The sequence below is a fragment of the Macaca mulatta genome, chromosome 10 (assembly GCF_049350105.2).
Source record: "Macaca mulatta isolate MMU2019108-1 chromosome 10, T2T-MMU8v2.0, whole genome shotgun sequence".
Taxonomy (NCBI): domain Eukaryota; kingdom Metazoa; phylum Chordata; class Mammalia; order Primates; family Cercopithecidae; genus Macaca; species Macaca mulatta.
The window spans coordinates 11721594-11741891 of record NC_133415.1 but is presented as its reverse complement, the minus strand read 5'-3'; the positions used below and the strand labels follow the sequence as shown (position 1 = coordinate 11741891).

Here is a 20298-nt window from a genome sequence, read left to right as displayed (position 1 = left end):
GGATTTATTTTTATTTTTAAAAAAAGACTGAATAGTATTCCATTACACACGTGCATGCGCACACACACATGCATACCTCATTTTATTGCGGTTCACAGATATTATGGTTTTTCAAAAAATAAACTGAAGGTCTGCGGCAACCCTGAATCTAGCAAGTCTGTCAGTGCCATTTTTCCAACAGTTTGTCATGTCATGTCACTGTGTCATATTTTGGTAATTCTCACATTTCAAACTTTTCCACTATTATAATATCTGTTGTGGTGATGTGTGATCAGTGACCTTAGATTCCTTAGATTTTTCTACAGTAACCATTTTGGGGTGCCATGAATCTCTCCCATATAAGATGGTGAACTTTATCGATAAATGCTGTGTGTGTTCTGATGTTTCCACTGACCAGCCATCCCTCATCTCTCGCTCCCTCTCCTCCAGCCTCCCTATTCCCTGAGACACAACAGTATTGAAATTCAGCCAATTAATAATCCTACAATGCTCTCTAAGTATTCAAGTGAAAGGAAGAGTCATGTGTTTCTTAGGTTAAATTAAAAGAGAAAAACAATTAAGCTTAGTGAGGAAGGCATATTGAAGGCTGAGATAGGCCAAAAGCTAGGCCTCTTGTACCTAACACTTAGACAAGTTGTCAATGCAAAGGAAAAGTTCCTGAAGGAAATTAAAAGTGCTACTCTAGAAAACGCAAGAATAATAAGAAAGTGAAACAGCCTTATTGTTGATATGGAAAAAGTTTGAGTGGTCTGGATAGATCAAACCAGCTCCAACATTCCCTTAAGTCAAAGCCTAATCCAGAGCAAGGCCCTAGCTCTCTTTAATTCTATGAAGGCTGAGAGAGATGTGGTAACTGCAGAAGAAAAGTCTGAAGCTAGCAGAAGTTGGTTCATGAGGTTTAAGGAAAGAAACCATCTCCCTAACATAAAAATACAAGGTAAAGCAACAAGTGCTGATATAGAAACTGTAGCAAGGTATCCAGAAGATTAGATAATTGATGATGGTGGCTAAACAACAGATTTTCAATGTAGATAAAACAGCCTTTTGTTGGAAAAAGATGCAACTGGTAACTTTAAGTGGAAGCCAATTGCTCCTTTCCCATTCAAAAAATCCTGAGGCCCTGAAGATTCCTTTCAAAATATTACTGCTCATTGACAATGCACCTGGTCACCCAAGAGCTCTGATGGAGATGTACAAGGAGATTAATGTTTTCATGCCTGCTAACACAATGTCCATTCTGCAGCCCATGGATCAAAAAGTCATTTTGACTTTCAAGTCTTATTATTTAAGAAATATATTTTGTAAGGCTATAGCTGCCATAGACAGTGACTCCTCTGATGGATCTGGGCAAAGTAAATTAAAAACCTTCTGAAAAGGATTCACCATTCTAGATGTCATTAAGAACATTTGTGATTCATATCACACCGCCCCACCTTCTGAGACTTTAGACTCCTGTAACTAATTTACTCCTCCCTCCTCAGTTATATACTATTGTTACTTAGCATTTTAGTTCCTTTTCTAATACCAAGAATTAGATGTTATAATATTATTTTTAATCTGTGATTTTTGTTTTTAATTATCTTAAGCCTTATGATCACAAAAATTGCACATCTGTGCTGATGATATATCTCCTTTACCTGCTAATGAGTTGGCAAAAAAAGCACCATTACCAGTTGGGCACGGTGGCTCATGCCTGTAATCCCAGCACTTTGGGAGGCTGAGGTCAGAGGACTGCTTGAGCCCAGGAGGTGCACTAAACTCTTTCTCTATTGCAATTTCCTTGTCTTGACAAATTGGCTCTATCTGGGCAGCAGGCAAGAAGAACCCATTGGGTAGTTACATCATTCTTTTTTGAATGGCCAAGTATCCCATTGTGTATATATACCATATTTTCTTTATCTAGTCATCTGTGATGGACAATTACGTTGATTCCAAAGCTTTGCTGTTGTGAATAATGCTTCAATAAACATGGGGGTGCAGGTATCATTTTGATATAATGATTTTCTTACTTTTGGATAAATACCCAGAAGAGGGTTTGCTAGATCATATAGTAGGGCTATTTTTAGTTTTCTGAGAAATCTCCATATTATTTTCCATAATGGCTGTACTAATTTACACTTCCACCAATAGCGTATGAGGATTCTGCTTTCTCTGCATCCTCGCCAGCATTCGTTATTCCCTATCTTTTTGATAAAAGCTATTTAAACTCGGGTGAGATGATTTATCATTGTAGTTTTGATTTGCATGTCCCTGATAACAATGATATTGACTATTTTTTTCATATACCCTTTGGCCATTTATATGTCTTCTATATTTTTTAATGTTTTTACAAGGGTGCCAATTACTCTATATGTATGTCTTCTTTTAAGAAATGTCTAATCATGTCCCTTGCTCACTTTCTAATGGGATTATTAGTGTCTTTGTTTGTTTGGTTTTTTGCTGTTGAGTTCCTTGAATATTCTGGATCCTAGTCCCTTGTTAGATTAATAGTTTGCAAATATTTTCTCCCATTCAATAGGCTGTCTCTTCACTTTGTTGATTGTTTCCTTTGCTATGCAGAAGCTTTTCAGTTTAACATAATATAATCCCATTTGTCTATTTTTGGTTTTGTTGCCTGTGCTTTTGAGGTCTTAGCCATAAAAATTTAGCCTAGACAAATATCTTGTAGTGTTTCCCCTATGTTTTCTTCAAGTAGTTTTATAATTTTGGGTCTTACATTTAGCTCTTTAATCCAGGGTCCAGTTTCATCCTTCTGCATATGGATATCCAGTTTTCCCAGCACCATTTACTGAAGAAGGTGTCCATTCTTCAGTGTATATTCTTGGCATCTTTGTTGAAAATCAGTTGGCTGTAAATACATGGATTTATTTCTGTATTCTCTATCCTGTTCCATTGGTCTATGTGTCTGTTTTTATAGAAATACCATGCTGTTTGGTTACTACAGCCTTGTAATATATTTTGAAGTCAGGTAGTGTAATGTCTCTCCTGGTTTGTTCTCTTTGCTCAGGATTGCTTTGGCTATTTGGACTCTTTCTTAGTTTCATGTGATTTTAGGATTGTTTTTTCTATTTCTGTAAAAAATGACACTGATATTTTGAGAGAGATTGCACTGAATCTGTAAATTGCTATGGATGGTATGATCATTTTAACAATTTTTATTCTTCCAATCTAAAAGCATGGGATGTCTTTCCATTTCTTTGTGTCCTCTTCAACTTCTTTCATCAGTGTTTCGTAGTTTTCCTTGTAGAGGTTTTTCACCTCCTTAGTTAAAATATTCTTAGGTATTTTATTTTATTTGTAGCTATGGTAAATAGAATTGTCTTCATGATTGCTTTTTAAGGTATTTCACTATTGGTCTATAGAAATGCTACTGATTTTTGTATATTGATTTTTGTATCCTGCCTGCAAATTTACAGAATTTGTTTATCAGATCTAAGAGTTTTTTTGGTTGAGTCTTTAGGTTTTTCTAAATATAAGATCATGTTATCTGCAAAGACAAACGATTTCACTTCTTTTCCAATTTGAATGCCTTTTATTTCTTTCTTTTGGTTGATTGCTTTGGCTAGGACTTCCAGTACTATGTTGAATAGGAGCAGTAAAAGTGGCATCCTTTTCTTGTTCCAGTTCTTAGAGGAAAGGCTTTCACCTTTTCCCCATCCAGTATGATGTTGGCTGTGTCATATATGGCCTTTCTTATGTTGGGGTATATTCCTTCTGTGCCTAGTTTGTTGAGAGTTTTTTATCATGAAGGGTTGTTGGATTTTATCCAATGCTTTTTCGACATCTATTGAGATAATAATATGGCTTTTGTGCTTCATTCCATTGATGTGATGTAGCACATTTATTGATTTGCATATATTGAATCACACTTGCATCCCTGGGATAAATTCTACTTGATCATGCTATATTGTCTTTTTGATGTGCTGTTGGATTCCGTTTGCTAGTATTTTGTTGAGAATTTTTACAACTATGTTCATCAGGTATATTAGCCTGTAGTTTTCTTTTTGTTGTGTCATTCTCTGGTTTTAGTATCATGGTAATGCTTGTCTCCTAGAATGAGTTAGGGAGAATTCCCCCATCTTGAATTTTTTTGAATAGAGGAGAACTAGTGTTAGCTCTTTAAAAGTTTGGTAGAATTTGGCAGTGAAGTCATCTGGTCCTGGGCTTTTCTTTATTAGAAGGTTTTTGTTTTGTTTTGTTTTGTTTTGTTTTTTTCTTTTTGAGACAAGGTCTCATTTTGTCACCCAGGCTGGAGTGCAGTGGTGTGATCATAGCTCACTATAGCCTTGACCTTCTGGGCTCAAACAATCCTCCCATTTCAGCCTCCTAAGTAGTTGGGACCACAGGCACATGCCACCATGCCTGGCTAATTTTTTTTGTTTGTTTGTTTTGTTTAAGAGACAGGATCTTGTTATCTTGCCCAGGCTGGTCTCAAACTCCTGGGCTCAAGTGATCCTCCAACTCAGCCTCCTAGAGTGCTGGGATTACAGGCGTGAGACACTGTGCCTAACTGTAAGACTTTTTATTACTGATTCAGTATTGTTACTCATTATCAGTCTGTTCATATTTTCTACTTCTTCCTGATTCAATCTTATTAGGTTGTAAATGTCCAGGAATTTAGCCATTTCCTCTAGGTTTTCCAATTTATCAGCATGTAGTTGTTCATAATAGTCTCTGGTGATCTCTTTTAGTTCTGTGGTCTCAGTTGTTATGTCTCCTTTTTCATTTCTGATGTTATTTGGGTCTTCTTTTTTTTTCTTATTTAGTCTAGCTAGCAGTTTATTGGTTTTGTTTATCTTTTCAAAGAACCAACTTCTCATTTTATTGATGTTTTGTATTTTTTAGTCTCTATTTCATTTAGTTCTGCCCTGATCTTTATTATTTCTTTCCTTCTTCTAATTTTGGGTTTGTTCTTCCTTTTCTAGTTCCTTGAGGTATGTTGTTAGATTGTTTGAAGTATTTTTACTTTATTTATATAGGTGTTTACTGCGATAAACTTCCCTCTTACTACTCCTTTTGCTGTGTCCCATTAATTTTGCTATGCTCTATTTCTCTACCTTCCTTCCTTCCTTCCTTCCTTCCTTCCTTCCTTCCTTCCTTCCTTCCTTCCTTCCTTCCTTTCTTCCTTCTTTTCTTTCTTCCTTTCTTTCTTCCTCACCTTTTTCTTTCCTTTTTTGTTTTTGAGACAGGGTCTTGCTCTGTTGTTCAGGCCAGAGTGCAATGGCGTGAACATGGCTCACTGCAGCCTCAACCTCCAGACTGATCTCAAACTCCTAGGCTCAAGCAATCCTCTACTTTGGCTTCCCAAAGTGCTGGACTATAGGCATGAGCCACCGTGCCTGGCTGGTATATTGTATTTCTATTTTCATTTGTGTCAGGAAAGTTTTAAACTTCCTTCTTAATATCTTCATTCATTTAGTGGTCATTCAGGAGCATGTTGTTTAAATTCCATGTATTTGTATAGTTTCTAAAGTTTGTTATTGATTTCTAGTTTTATTCTATTGCGGTCTGAACAAACATTTACTACAATTTTGATTTTTAAAAATATGTTGCGGTATGTTTGTGGCCTATTATCTGTTCTATTCTAGAGAATGTTCCACATGATGATAAGAAGACTGTGTATCCTGCAGCTGTTGGATAAAATGTTCTATAGATGTCTGTTAGGTCCATTTAGTCTAAAGTGTAGTTAAAATACAATGTTTCTTTTTGATTTTCTGTCTAGATGATCTGTCTAATCCTGAGAGCAGGAGGTGTTAAAATCTCCAACTATATTGGAGCCTATCTCTCCTTTTAGATTTAATAATATTTGCTTTATATATCTGGGTACTCTGGTGTTGGGTACATATGTATTTAGAATGGTTATATTCTCTTGCTCAATTAATTCCTTTATCATTATATCATGACCTTGTGTCTTTTTACTGTTTTTGACTTAAAGTCTGTTCTATCTTATATAAGTATAGCTATTCCTGCTCAGTTTTGGTTTCCACCTGCATGAAATATCTTTTCCCAACCCCTTAAATCTATATGTCTTTACAGGTAAAGTGAGTTTATCATAGGCAGCATATAGTTGGTTTTGGGGTTTTAAAACATCCACTCATTCAGTCTATATCATTTAAGTGGAAAATTTAATTCCTTTACCTTCAAAGTTATTATTGATAATGTGAGAACTTATTTCTGTCTTTTTGTTAATTGTTTTCTGGTTGTTTTGTTATCCTTTGTTCCTTTCTCTCATTGTTTATCACTGTAGTTGGGTGGTTTTCTGCAGTGGTAACATTTGAGTCCTTTCTCGATCTCATTTGTGTGACTTTTCTACCAGTGGGTTTTATACTTTCATGTGTTTTCATGATGGTAAAAATCAACCTTTTGCTTCCAGGTGTGGGACTCCCTTAAGTACTTCTTGTAGGAATGATCCAGTGGTGATGAATTCCCTCAGTTTCTGCTTGTTTGTGAAAGACTAATTCTCCTTCATTTATGAAGGATAACTTTGTTGGGTATAGTATTCTTGGCTGGAAAATTTTTTTTTCTTTTATTTCAGGACTTTGAATATATCAACCCAATCTCTCCTTGTCTGTAAAGTTTCTGGTGATAAATCAGCTGTTGGCCTGATAGGAGTACCCTTATATGTGACTAGATGCTTTGCTCTTGTTTTTAGAATTCTCTTCGTTTTTGATGTTTGACAGTTTGGTTATAATGTGTCATGGAGAAGACCCTTTGGGGTTGTATCTATTTGTGAATTTCTGAGCTTCCTATATCTGGATGTCTAAATCTCTTAATAGACTTAGAAAGTTTTCAGCTATTATTCTGTTAAATAGGTTTTCTATGCCTTTGGTCTCTTCACCTTCTTGAACATCCCAGATGTGTATATTTGTTTGCTTTATAGTGTCCCATATGACACATAGGTTTTGTTTGTTCTTTTTTTAAATCCTTTATTATAGTTTTTTTGAGTGTGTCTGCTGGGGTTATTTCAAAAGACCTGTCTTCATGCTTCTAAATTGTTTCTTCTGCTTGCTCTAGTCTATTGCTGAAGCTCTTTGATAATTTTTTTTTATTTTATTCATTGGATTTTTCAGTTCTAGGATTTCAGTTTGGTTCTTTATAATATCTGTCTCTGGTAAATTTCTCATTTATATCCTGAATTGTTTTTCTGATGTATTTGTATTGTTAAGCATTTTCTTGTACCTCACTGAGCCTCTTTAACACTATTATTTTGAATTCTTTTTCTGGCATTTCATGATTTTTTTTTCAATAGAATCTACTGCTGGAGAATTATTGTTCCTCTGGAGGTGTCATATTTCCTTTTTTCATGTTTGTGTCCTTACACTGATATCTGCACATTTGGTGTAATTTTTTGGATTGGCTTTTGTAGGGGAAGACTTCTCTCTGAGGATGTATCTATGGTGTTGGTTGGGAAGGATATGTTAGCTTTGATTCTGAGTGCATGCAGTAGTGTAGTCTCCATATTATTTCTTTGGCTATACACAGCATCGGTGGTGTCTGTGATTTCCTCAGTGGCTTAGGCTGTGGTTGTTAGTAGGGGACTGTGGTGAGTTTTTCTGGGGACAGGAATGTCAAGTCAGCCAGTCCTTGGGCCCCAGCAGTGGCAACAACAGGCTGAGGGTGCCTGTCCTTGGGCCCCTGGGCAGTAGAAACAGGCACTAATGGAAGCAGGTCCAAACAGGCCTATTCTTGGGGTTCCAGGTGGCTTGTTCTGGAGCCAGCAGTGGCAGTGGTGAGCTGGATGGATGGGCGAGTCCTCTGTCCCCTGGGCAGTGTGTGATGGCAGTAGCAGTGGTGGGACAACCCTTGATCTCCAAAGCAGTATGTACTGATGTTAGCAGTAGCTATGATGCAGTGGGCAGTCCACTCCCAAGGACTCTAAGTAGCATGTGCTGGCTGTGGTGGTAGTGGCAGGCTAGGTGGGCTCATCCTCAAGCCCCCAGAGGGAATGCACAGATGCCAGCTACGATGGACAAGGCAGGATAATCCCCAGGTCCCTAGGTGGTGTGTCTGGGCCCTGGAGGGCAGTGGTGCTAGGCCAGGCAGGCTTGTCCTTAGGCCCTCTGGTTTTATACTCAGGCACTGGCTGTAGTGGGCAGAGTGGGGTGGTCTCCAGACTCCCTGCAGTGGAATTCTCAGGTGGCTACAGCAGTGGTGGCAGTGGATGGTGGGAGCCTGTCCTTAGTATGTGCACAAGTGTGCTTCGGCCCTGCCGCAATTAGAGGGAGGGGAGGGTGTGCTCACAGTGGTTTCAGCCATAGGCAGGTAGTTCTCAGGCTCCAAGGAGCATGCACTTTGGCTCCTTTTGTCCCATGGGCAGCCTCCCTAGTGCACCTCCATTCCCCCAGGCTGCTGGACACTGTGTGCTTGAGTGGTGGCAATGCAGGATTTTTTGCTCCTTAGTTCAGCTAAAATCCAGGTTCTTGTCTCACAACCAGGAAAAAGTAGGCACACAGACACATTGAAAGGTGAGGAGGGTGGAATTTATGAAGTGAAAAGAAAAGTCTCAATAAAAATGAGGGGTCCTACACACAGGTTTTCCACCTCAAAAAACTGAATACCAGGCCACCACACATAAGCTGAAGAGGCTAGGCTCTCCCGCAGCATAAGGCATGAACTCCTGGTGGCTCCAGCCCATTCTTCCAGTGTACATTCAAGCTCTTAGTCTGAGCCACTCCACATTGATTTGCTTCCCTTACTGTGCATGTGTTAAGGGACAGAATTTTTCACTGTGGGCATTTTTAGGCAAGCCCCCTGTGTACAATGACCTGTGCGGCATTCGGCTATCTCCTGTCTCTATCACTGGGGACCCTGTCACTCTGCTGGGTCCAACCAGTGGCACGCTGCTGCAACCTTCTGGGTAGACGGGGGTTGGAGGATGTCAGTGGAACTCCCAGGATGTGCAGATGCAGGGGCTGTTAGGCCCCAGGGCAGGATGTAGTCTGGTGGGGGCTGGGCTCTGAAACTGGCACTGTGCTACAGCTGCTTAGGACTTAGGGAACGTGTGGGAGCCAGCACGAGCTCCCTCTCTGCAGCAATCTGTTGCACAGTCTCTAGGCAATTCCCTATGCTAGTCTGGGGGCCACAAGGTTGAGGAGTTCTCCTGTAGCTAAGGTTACAGGAGTCCACACTAGACCATGAGGATTTCTCACTTATTTCCATACTGGGGAGCCTCTCCAAGCTCCCAGCCAATCCTGGCCAAGATGGCTGCCTTGCTTCCCTCTGCTCCTGTGCCTCAGGTGTTTCCTGTCATTTCTCTGTTGAATTCCAGTGCTTTCATTTAGACGCTCTATGTGAAGTGTGATTATTTACTTACTATTTTGGTTCTTCTTTGTGGAAGAGATGAGTGCTAGATGCCTTTAGGCAGCCATTTTGAAGCCCCTCTCTATTCTCTTATTATTTTGGCAACTTCCAATCATGTCAGTCTGAGATTAATCTGTGAGAATCCTGGGTGTCTAACCTAGGCATGCTTTCCTCCAGAAAGGATCTGTGTTTTTCTCAGGAGCCTGGGAACTAGAGTCAGTTTAGCCTCCTTGAATGTTCCAACTTCATGCAAAAGTCTGAGGCCCACCCTTCCTCCCTTGCTACTGGTTCAAGGCTTAGTTTTCTGATTTGTTACTGATATAGCATTTGCCTTCAGGGAAACCTGCCTTTGGATTCATTTACATTCATAGTTCCCTGCTCCAATCAGGTTTCAGCTTTGGGTTTATTTGGTTTGTGCAATTTTTGTTCTGTTTTGCCCTTAGAGATTTCCTTTAGCTCCTATGGACCCAACAATGCATTAAAAGATCTTTCATCCAGAATCTAGGTTTGTTTTTCTAATGGCATGAGAACCTTGAGGTTGTCTAGTCCACCACACTGCTGAAAATGTAAGGAATCAGTAGTATACTTTTTACCCTGGAGACAATGAAACGCCATTAAAGGCTGTTTGAAGAGGAAGTGACATGATCAGATAGATAGGAGTGAGGCTGAGACTGAGGAGGTCACTAACAAAGGTATTATAACAGCCCAGGCAGGGGATGATAAGGGCCCAAAGTATGGAGACAGATGACAGTTAAGATATGACTACCATAGACTTATCACAATTGAGTGATTATTTCTGAATAATTAAGCTGTTCCAAGTTCATAGGTAGCAAAGCAATGGTAATTATCATTACTAACCACAAAGCACTCCTAGGTTTTTCTTTTCTAAGTTAAATGAGTCAAATTCTTACAAGGAAGCAAAACACCTTTTAAATCTGTATTTATTCTAAACATTTGACCTTGGCAAGAGCCACAGCTGATCTCTGTAACTGCTGTAGTAATTGCTGTAACCCTTTGCTTATCAAGATTTGTAATTGCTGTAGTCCTTTGCTTATTATCTGTCTTAAGGCCACATTGCATGTGGATCCAACAATACAAAAGAAACATCTGTTGCAAAACTCTCTAAGGCACTTATAGAGTGGCTTTGTTGTACAATAATGCTATCATATTACACACTTACAGACACACACACTCATACAAAGAGATACTACAAAATATTTAGAAAGGAAAAAACATTTTTATGCGCCTAATCAACCCATCAGAAACAAGCTTATTCATTGTCTACTTTGCCTAGTCCTCTAAAGCATCATATTCTGTTGTACGGAAGGTAGTAATATAAAGAAGAAGATGACTACATTTTGTTAAAACTGCTAACTTCAGGAAGAATGAAGCTGTAGCTTAAACATGTTGAGCTGTAATCAGAAACAAGGGCAATGACTGACTACTAGATTTCTCCCAGAATTTCAGTAAGGGATTGGGCATGTTTGTTAATGACCTACATTCAAGGTTTGTTGTGTGTGTTTTTTTAAATAGTAATGAAAGGTTCAGATTTCTAAATTGCATAGTAGACATACAACCATCATCCAGAAAGCACAGTTAACATGGTTTTATATTTGTTTTTTCAAGGAAGGAGAGCCATATTAAAGAAACAGGAAAAACAATCATCTAAGTTCGGATTTAATTATTTTAGTGCATTGATGTTTAATATTCCCAGAAGAGTAAATGAAGGATTTTAAATGGGTTTTTCATAGCCACCTCAAATGTAACAGCACATCTAAAATGTAGCTCTTCATATATCCCCAAAACCTATTATCTCCCCCATCCTCCCCTTCTCAGTAAATAGAACTAACTATAGGGGTGAAAAAGGTGTGATACCCTTCTTCCCCATCATAAGGGTCATGGCCAGCACTCCTGTAACAAAAACATGTTAACAAGAGGAAAGTATAACAGATTTATTTAATCACAATTTTATACGACATGGGAGTCTCCAGAGATAAAGACTCAAGACTCAGAGAAAACTGTCTGTTTTTATGCTTAGGTTCGATGAAGAATGAACAGCCGTGTAGATTTGTGATTGGACAAAAGGGAATGATCTGATGCTAATAGTCCGAGTGGGGAAAGTCAGCAAGGCCTGTTTGTTCAGATTTTTTTGGTCTCTCTGTGTGGCACTCTTTCCTCCCCAGTACAGGGCAGGACCCCTCTGGAATGAGGGTCTTATGACCTATTATCAGGCAAGATAGGTCAGAGAATTTCTTTTTAGCCAGTTCCTACACAGAAAGGCAGGGGAAGGTTCAAGTAGTATTTCTAGTTTCTATGACCCACCTTGGGGAAGAGGAATTCTCGTTTCTATGGCCTGCCTTGAGAGAGAAAGGGAAACAGAAGAAAGAAGGGCAAGAGAAGAGCAAGGAGAGCCTTTGCTTCTGAGGCTCTTCCGATGTCCCTCAGTTCAAAATACTCGGCATACCCAAGCACCATGCTTTGGGGTATTGTTCTCTGATCCCCAACAGAGCGCCATCACACACTCACTTCTCAGAGGCAGAATACTAAGAGCCATCTTTCTTTCCATCATTCTGACGATCAGTCATGAGGAAATCCTGAGGGCCAAACTCCAAAGTCTATCTCAAATCTGCCCACTTTCTTCCATTGCCAGTGCCTCTGTCCTCGGTCATGGTCACCTGGATAGTCAATATAGCTTCTTCCTTATCTTTCTGCTTCTGCTCTCCCTTCCTCCCCCATCCCTAATTTATCCTCCCCAATTTATGTTTAAATAAATATAAATCAGATTCTATCACTCCTCTGCTTCTTATGTTCCTGCTGTCTTCGGAACAGTCTAAATCCCCCCACAGGACTTCCACTGCCCACATGCCGTGGCCCCTGCCTGTCTTTCTCTGATCTCTCACACCTCCATCCCCTCATTTGCTAATTCTAGCCACACTGGTCTCCTTGCAGTTCTAGAAGCAAACTAACCTTTTCTCCATAATGGAGTCTCTGAATTTGCTCTTCCCTCTGCTTGGAATGTTCCTTTCCAGCCTTCTTCATCCTTCTCGTCTCAGCTCATAACATCTCTGCATAAAGGCTTTCTCTGACTACTCTAACTAAAGATGTTGCTCCCATCATTGCTTCATGAAGCTCCTTGTTTATTTCCTTCATAGCACATGTTACAATCTATAATTATTTTGTTTATTATCTATCTTCACTAGAACAGAAGTTCCTTGAAGGCAGAGTCTGCCATGTTTACTGCCATAAATCCGTGCTGACTATAGTGCCTGACAGAAACTTATTAAGTATCTGCTAAATTAAAATATAATTTCTCAATCTTCCCTTCCGGAATTTTACTATTTTACAATTAACACCTGGATGCTTGATAACCATGCTTCACTTGATGCTTACAGCAAGTTGAACAGTGTCTGGGTTTTGACTCTAATTTAGGGTGTTAATTTACTAAGTTAGGGTCTAGAGATCACCTACTATATTGCCAATCAATAAATATAATAGCAATTCTTCTCATCAGTATCAAAATTAACAAATGGCTTTATTAACAAATTATATGGCTTTATTGAATAGAAGTGTTTCAACAAAGAATCAATGGTCTGGTCAGGTGCAGTGGCTTGTGCCTGTAATCCTAGCACTTTGAGAGGCTGAGGCAGGAGGGTCACTTGAGCCCAGAAGTTTGAGACCAGTGTAAACAACATAGTGAGACCCTATCTTTACAAAAAATAGAAAAACATTAGCTGGGCATAGTGGGATGTGTCTGTAGTCCCAGCTACTCAGAAGACTGAGGCAAGAAGATCCCTTGAACCTGAAAGGTTGAGGCAGCAGTGACCTGTGATCATGCCACTTGACTCTAGCCCAGGTGACACAGCGAGACTCTGTCTCAAAAAAAAAGAAAAAAAAAAAAAAAAAAAAAAAAAGAAAAAAGTAAAACAAAACAAAAAACAAAAGGCTGAGTGAAGTGGTTCATGCCTGTCATTCTAGCACTTTGGGAGGCTAAAGTGGGAGGAAGGACTGTCCAAGAGTTCAAGACCAGTCTGGGCGACATAGCGAGACCCTGTCTCTACAAAAAATTAAGGAATTAGCTAGGCGAGGTGGCACATGCCTCTAGTCCCAGTTACTTGGGAGGCTGAGGTGGGAGGATCACTTAAGCCTGGGAGTTCGAGGCTGCAGTGAGCTGTGTTCGTGTTACTGCACTCAGCCTGGGTGACAAAGACTCTGTCTCAAAAAAAAAAAAAAAAAAAAAAAAATTGATAACCCTGAGCACTTCTGTATATTCCATTTTCCTCTTTAACCTCAGGACTTCCCCAAACTTTTGCTCTTTTCTCTTCGATACATTACCAGTTTCTGATTCATCCAATATTCAGTTCAACAAAAATTAATTCAAAGTCTACTATGTACTGGGCACTGCGTTAGGAACTGGGTGTACAAAGGTGAAAGGATAACAATTGGAGGATTAACAGACATAGTCTCCCTCCCCACAAATCCACATGTCACTGAATCCCCAAGGCCCTTCCCCAAGCACAGGTTCCTAAAGATGAAGCCACCATTGCCCAAGGGGAAGGCACATGATGTGTCCAGAGATGAAAGACTTAAAATCAAACAAACAAAAGCCAGATTCATATATAACAGATAAAGATTTGGGAAGTATACTGGCTCCCCTCATGCCCACCCCTCCATCTAAGCTTCTAGCCCAGACTGAGAATCCTCTGAGGGTAGAGATCTGCAGCAAGAGTCAGATCCTGGCAAGGGCACCAAGGATGTCCCTGGCGAGGGAGGCCTTGCATCTTGAGCCTGTCAAGGGCTAAGTCTTGGGAGCTGCGGAGACCAGGGAGGGGCTGGTCATCCATCTATCCAACAAGTATTTCCTGAGCACCTAATATTGGCTAGCCACTATTCTAGGTACTGAGTGTTCTGTGAAAAAAATAGAGAAAAATTCCCCCTCTCATTCTGCTTTCATTCTGAGGGTGAAGAAGATTTCTATTTGTTTCCTAGGTGGAGCCTGAAAAAGTGAGAAACACTTCAGAATTCCCTCAACCCTCTTCACCTCACAGCTGAAGGATGGAAAACGCAGAACAGAAGTAGAAACTGGGAGGGTGTGAAGGGAATATCTGCATCAGCCACTCAAAATCCCTTACTATGTGAGATGTGTGAGAGACTAGCAGTTCTTACGCATTAGAGAATTAGCTGAGCGAGGGTGGCAGAAGTGAAAGGGCTTCAGGTTGGGGACACGGAGGATACAGAGTGCATGGCTTAACTGTGCTAAGCAGGGCAGTGCTGCTAAGATATCAATGAATGTGGGCAGAAACACAGCTGGACAATGAAAAACAATGGGATCAACTTCCCCTCAGCAGAAGTCAGTGTGAAGAGATGCCCAACAACCCAGGGACCAGATATTTCCCCCATCCCCAGAATTATGATGCCAAGCAGGTCCGCAGAACTTTGAGGTCATTCTCAAGAGCAAGAGGGAGAAAACAGGAAATCCTGAATTGACTGAGTTTAAGATGGAAGTGACTAAGAAAACAGAATAAGCAAGGTTGTATTTTCTGCCACAGGAAATTTAAGGATTTGTTTTGTTTTGTTTTGTTTTCTGAATTACAGAACTATAGCTACTCCTTTGGGCACACTTGAGATCATGGCTTGAAAGTATGGTGTCCACAACTAAGCATGAATAAGATGCCATCTTGCCTTTGGGGGGCTCTTCCAGTTGCCAGATGGCCCTCTGTCCTTTCTCTACCCACCTCTTCTAAGTCACCACTAAGACAGCCCCTCAGCCTGTTCTCTGCCCCCCAGCCTTTCCTCATTCACTTGTAGACCTCTGCAACCTACTAACTTCAGTGAATACCCCAACATCTAGAAACTCAGGGGAAATCAATGCTACATATCTGGGTTCCTGCCACACCACAGACAGATCCTGGCTTCAGATCAGACTTGAAGTGATATGAAAGGAAAACCTAAATAAATAATATCTGGGCCAGTGCCAATGTCCACATGCATTCCCTATTTCCTTAAACATTATTTAAAATTCTATGTGTTTTGAGCACTTCCTCCTTTTCAATAGACTCTCTTTAGCTAATGTAACAATCAAGTGTCAACTAGGATGAGGGAAGTTCTACAAAATTTCAAAAGAGAGCTCTGCTAGTAGGGAACCTCGCTGGTGAGCTTAGAGGACTCCCAGTGTGCTGGTCATGCTGCTCTTCTTTTAAAAAGCCATGATGAATCTGCTTTGAAGACACTTCTAAAGTATATGCAAAAAATACAAAAAGCACTGAGAGGATGGCTTTTTCAACTGAAGGGCATTTCCAGTGATACTTATTCAGCTAACAGACATTTAATGGGGCACTTACTATGTACTAAGCTCTAGATTAGAGGCAGAAACTAGAATGATGAACAAGACACAGCCCTTGTTCTCAAAAAATTACAGGTGCATTGGTTTGATGGTGGGGGAAATAATAGGCAAGGACAACCCAGCAGAATCGGCACCAGATCTGAGGCAGGCACAGGGTGTCTTCAGAGCCTAGAGGAGGAGAATAATAGCCCCTGCCTTCAGAATGCCAGGGAAGGCTTCCTGGCAAAAGTGACATCTTAGCTAAACCCCAAGAATGAGCAAGATTCAGACAAATGAATAGGAATGGAGGACGGAGGCAAGGGGAGGGTTTTCCCTGCTGAGAAGCGTGCACAGCTTGAGAGAGTATGGTGTTTGGGGGAAGCAGTTCAGTATATAAAGCTGGAACAGCAGAGGCTGGGGGAAGAAAGGAGGTTAAAAGTGAAGCTGCAGAGGTGAGCAGAGGCCAATGTGGGAAGGAGCTTACCTGCCATGCTAAGGTGTTAGGACTTTATCCTAAGGGAGCTTCTCGGAATTCTGACTGATCAGAGTTTCATTTTAGAAATATCCTAAGTCTCTAATTCTGTTTTGACCCCTGATTGCTTCCCTAACTTGCTCACCTCCAATCTTTTCTTTACAATGCATTCAGTCATCTTCCTGCAGCAAGGATCTGGCTGTATCATGTCCTTGCTTAAAACACGTCAAAGGCTCCCCATTGTTTTTTGGACACAATAAAAACTTCTCAACATGGCTTATCCTACGTGCCACTTTGCCAGGGAAGCTCCAGGTTTACATCTGTTATCCTGGCATAATTGTTCACTTTCACTCTCTAAAGTGGCCTGGCTGAACAATAAACATATGGCCACCTCTTCCACACCTGATACTAGCCCAAAGGCTGGGAAACAATATGGTCAGCTTTACAGATAAGACCTTGCTCACCTCTTCCAGGCCTCTCCTGCCATCCACCTCATCCTAAGGCTCTGCTAAACTTCCTTCCGTTCTTTGAACTGGCCAAGTCTCTCTTGCCCCTTCCTCCTGTTCCTCCCACCCCAGCCTCTCACACACTGTTCATGCTGCCTGAGATTCTCTTCTCTCCTCACTTGGTTTGGCTCATTCTGTGTAGTAGGCAAAATAGTGTAGTGAACTGTTTTTCAAACTGTGGGTTGTGACCAATTAGTGGGTTGTGAAATAAATTCTGTGGGTCACATCTAATTTTTTTAAAAAAGTAAAATGACTAAGATAGATCAGAGCACACTGTCAATAAACATTGTTTTGTGAAACTGTGAAGCTCTTGTATAGGGATGTGTGTGTATGTGTGTGTGTATGTACCGGGTCATGACATAAAAGGCATTTCTCACTGTGGGTCACAGTCAAAAGGTTTGAAACATCAGCGTAGGCTCTGGGGTTACACCAGCAGCTTGGTCTAAATGCTGACCCTGCCACTTCCTAGTTCTGTGACTGAGGGCAAGTTTAAAAAAATCTCTTTGTGGACTTTCTTCATCTGTCTCATAAGATTGTTATGAAGATTAAATGAGCTTGAACATTTAAAAGTATACCCAGCACACACAACATGAGTGTTGGCTACTGCTACTATCATCACCCATCCCTCTGGTACCAGCTTAGACATCACTTTCTCCAGAAAGCGCCCCCTGCCGTCCTAAAGCAGGGTTGGGTGCCCTCCTATACATGTTTGTGTCCTCTCCCTATTCTGATACCTCATTTGTTTGATTAGGTCTGTTAAGCCATTAAACTGGAAGCTGCATAAAGGCAGGAACTTGTTCACCATTGACTGCCTAGCAGTTAGCACAGTGCTTAGTGCATAGTAGGCATTTAGTAAATTTCTGTGGGATGAATAACTTACCCTTTGAAAGAAATATACAGCTGTTTCATTCTAATAAAAAGTCAACTTGGAACTTATACACTTGAGAAGTCATGGTTATTTTAATCAAGAATCTGTCAGTTTAGATTAGTCTTCGTTCTCCTAATTTGAACTGCCAAAGGGGTTGTATGACATTGTTATAATACATACACTCATTAGTAATGGGAAAAAGAGTTTAGGTTGGATGGCTTCTTGACCTAAAATTCATAAATAGTTCAAAAGTCAATGTCTCTTAATATTCTTTTAATCATCACAATAATGAAAAAGGTGGCCACTGCAGATAAAGAAAAGATGGCATGTTTACATGTACTTACCACCCTTCTGGTCTTTTAATTGACTTCTTCTGCAACTGTGGCTTTGTTTTATTTTTTCATTCATATCAATGAAAGCCTTTAGTAGTCTCATTTATCTCTGTTTTTCATGCATGAATCATGCTTTCCCATATTTTTAAAGTAAAAAAGAGGGGGGAAATTAAGTTTAAAAAGGTTTTAATTGGATGTCTTAATGTCAACCACATAATACACATTTACTATGTTGATACCCTCTCGAATTTCTACAGTCAGTTCTATAATTTGAGGCACACTTTGCAATGCTCTGATGATTGATATAAAGACACTTTTAAGGAAATGTGAAGGCAAGCAGCAATTTCTCCCAAAATGGAGGACATTGTAAATGCATCCAATTTATGAACAACACAAAAAAACTGTATGCAATGGCTTGCAAAGCAGTCTACATATCTAGATGTGGCCAAAGAACACAGTCCAAAGTCAGTGCTGTGCTAGTGGTAGATTCACTAGGATATCAGAGAGTGGTCTGGGGACTCCTGGGTCACACTATTCCTTCCTAAATCAGTTAGACACGTAGTTACACAGTAAGTCAGATGCTGATAAGCGCTAGAGAGTGAATGTGCAGGGAAGAGGGAGGAGCACCACTGGCAGTGAGAAGGTGTTGATTTTGAATAAAATGTCCAGGAAAGCCTCCCTGAGACTGTAACATCTTAACAGGATGTGAAAAGAACGAGAGTGTGAGAATGTGCCATGTGTGTAGGACTCAGAAAAAGGGCACTGCTCTGGCACACTGGAGAGGGAGCTTTAAAACTCTGTGAGATGGGACTGTCAGGATGGATCTATTACATACAATTTGCTCAGCCACCTTTTAATTGCCTTGGAGGACACTCCTTTCACTAAGGCATTTAAAAAGCATACCTTAATGGGGCACCAGCAACTCTAAAGAGCTCTGTAGTGGTTGTCATCTGTAGGCTGAGATGACCAGGGATAACAGGGATGGTGCAATGGAACTGGGTTTCCTGATCTCACTGGGAGTACTGGGGTCCTGGAGCAGTAAAAGCAAATAGCAGTGCTTAACTCTTGGAGACGAGCTAGGCACAATAATCATAGTAAACCACAGGGATGCCATGGTATCAGTTTTCTGTTTTTTGGTTTTTTGGTTTTTTTCTTACTTTCAGGATGTGTGGTGGTGGTTAATGAAGCACAGGACCTATGGAAAATAGATAGGCAGCCTACTAAGTGAACTTAATATAAATAGGAAACCTAACTACTGTCATTATAGGGGATTCATGGCCTCTTATTCAGCTCCTAAATCTAGGCCAGTTCACAGAGCAAGAACCTCTTGAGGGGAAGGTCTGAGCCCTTTGAGAACTAATCCTGCAATGTAGCCACAGGTGTGTATAGTAAATCTTCCCCTAAGCCTTCCCTAGAGGTACCTGAAGCTATTCACAACAATGATGGTACTTAGTTAGATAAGTACTTATTTGATATTGGCTCTGAACTGACACTAATTTCTGGAGATCCAACAATGCCACTGTAGTCTACTGGTCAGAGGGGGAACTTACAGAAACCAGGTGACACATGGGAAGTCTTGGCCTAGGAGCTACCTCACACCGAATCCAGTTAAACCACAGACCTACCTCTAGTTATTTCCATGGTCTCAGAATGTATGGTGAGAATAGACCTGCTTAGTAACCTGCAGAATCCTCCCCACTGCTTCCACCACCATGGAGTTCAAGTTATTAGGGTATTAGAGAGACCGGGCAGAACCGCTATAATTATATCACCTCCCCTCTAAAAATCTTTCTGGGGAAATTACAGAAATTAGTGCCACCATCAAAGATTTCAAAGTTGTAGGGGTAGTGATTTTTACCACATTCCAGTATAACTTGCCTGTTTTCCTGAAAAGCCACATGGACTGTCGAGGATGACTGTAGATTATTGCAAATATAATCAGGTGATGGTACCAAGCATAGCTATAGTTCCAGTTGTGGGCTCTTTACTAGGGCAAATCACAGCCCCTGACATCCAATATATAGGTGTCAACCTAGAAACTTTCCTAAAATCCCTATTAAAGATAATGAGAATCAGTTAGCCTTCATGTGACAGGAACCACAGTATACTGTCTTTACTGTCTTGCCTCACGGTTGTGTCAACTCTGCTATGTCCTTCAATAGAGGCAAGAGGGACCTTAAATTTCTTGAGGTCTGTCCCACAGAACATCACACTGGCTATCACACTGATGACACAGTGCTAACTGGACTAATGCAAGAAGTGGCAAGCACTCTTGATGCTACATGTATGTAGGAGGTGGCCAATAAATCCTGGGAAAGATCAAGGGAATGCCACATCTGTGATGTTTTTAGAGTATCCGCTGGTCTGGAGCATGTCAGGATATCCCCTCTAAAGTCAGAGACATGTTATTGCATCTGAAATGCCCAACATAAGGAAAGAAACATGATAATCATGGGCCTCTCTGAACTTTGGAGGCCATGGGTATGCTGCTCTGTCTATTT

General features: G+C 40.6%; 1 protein-coding gene and 1 long non-coding RNA gene across 2 annotated transcripts in view; one reads left to right on the top strand and one right to left on the bottom strand.

The window, feature by feature from the left end:
- Positions 1 to 15155, top strand: part of LOC144331683 (uncharacterized) — an 84475-nt gene extending 69320 nt beyond the window's left edge. Inside the window, exon 3 of the long non-coding RNA XR_013399051.1 lies at positions 14287 to 15155. This is a non-coding gene — a long non-coding RNA (uncharacterized LOC144331683). The remainder of the gene's footprint in view (positions 1 to 14286) is intronic.
- ENTHD1 (ENTH domain containing 1) overlaps positions 1 to 20298 on the bottom strand; it is a 148571-nt gene that overhangs the window by 50197 nt on the left and 78076 nt on the right. The window lies entirely within an intron of this gene.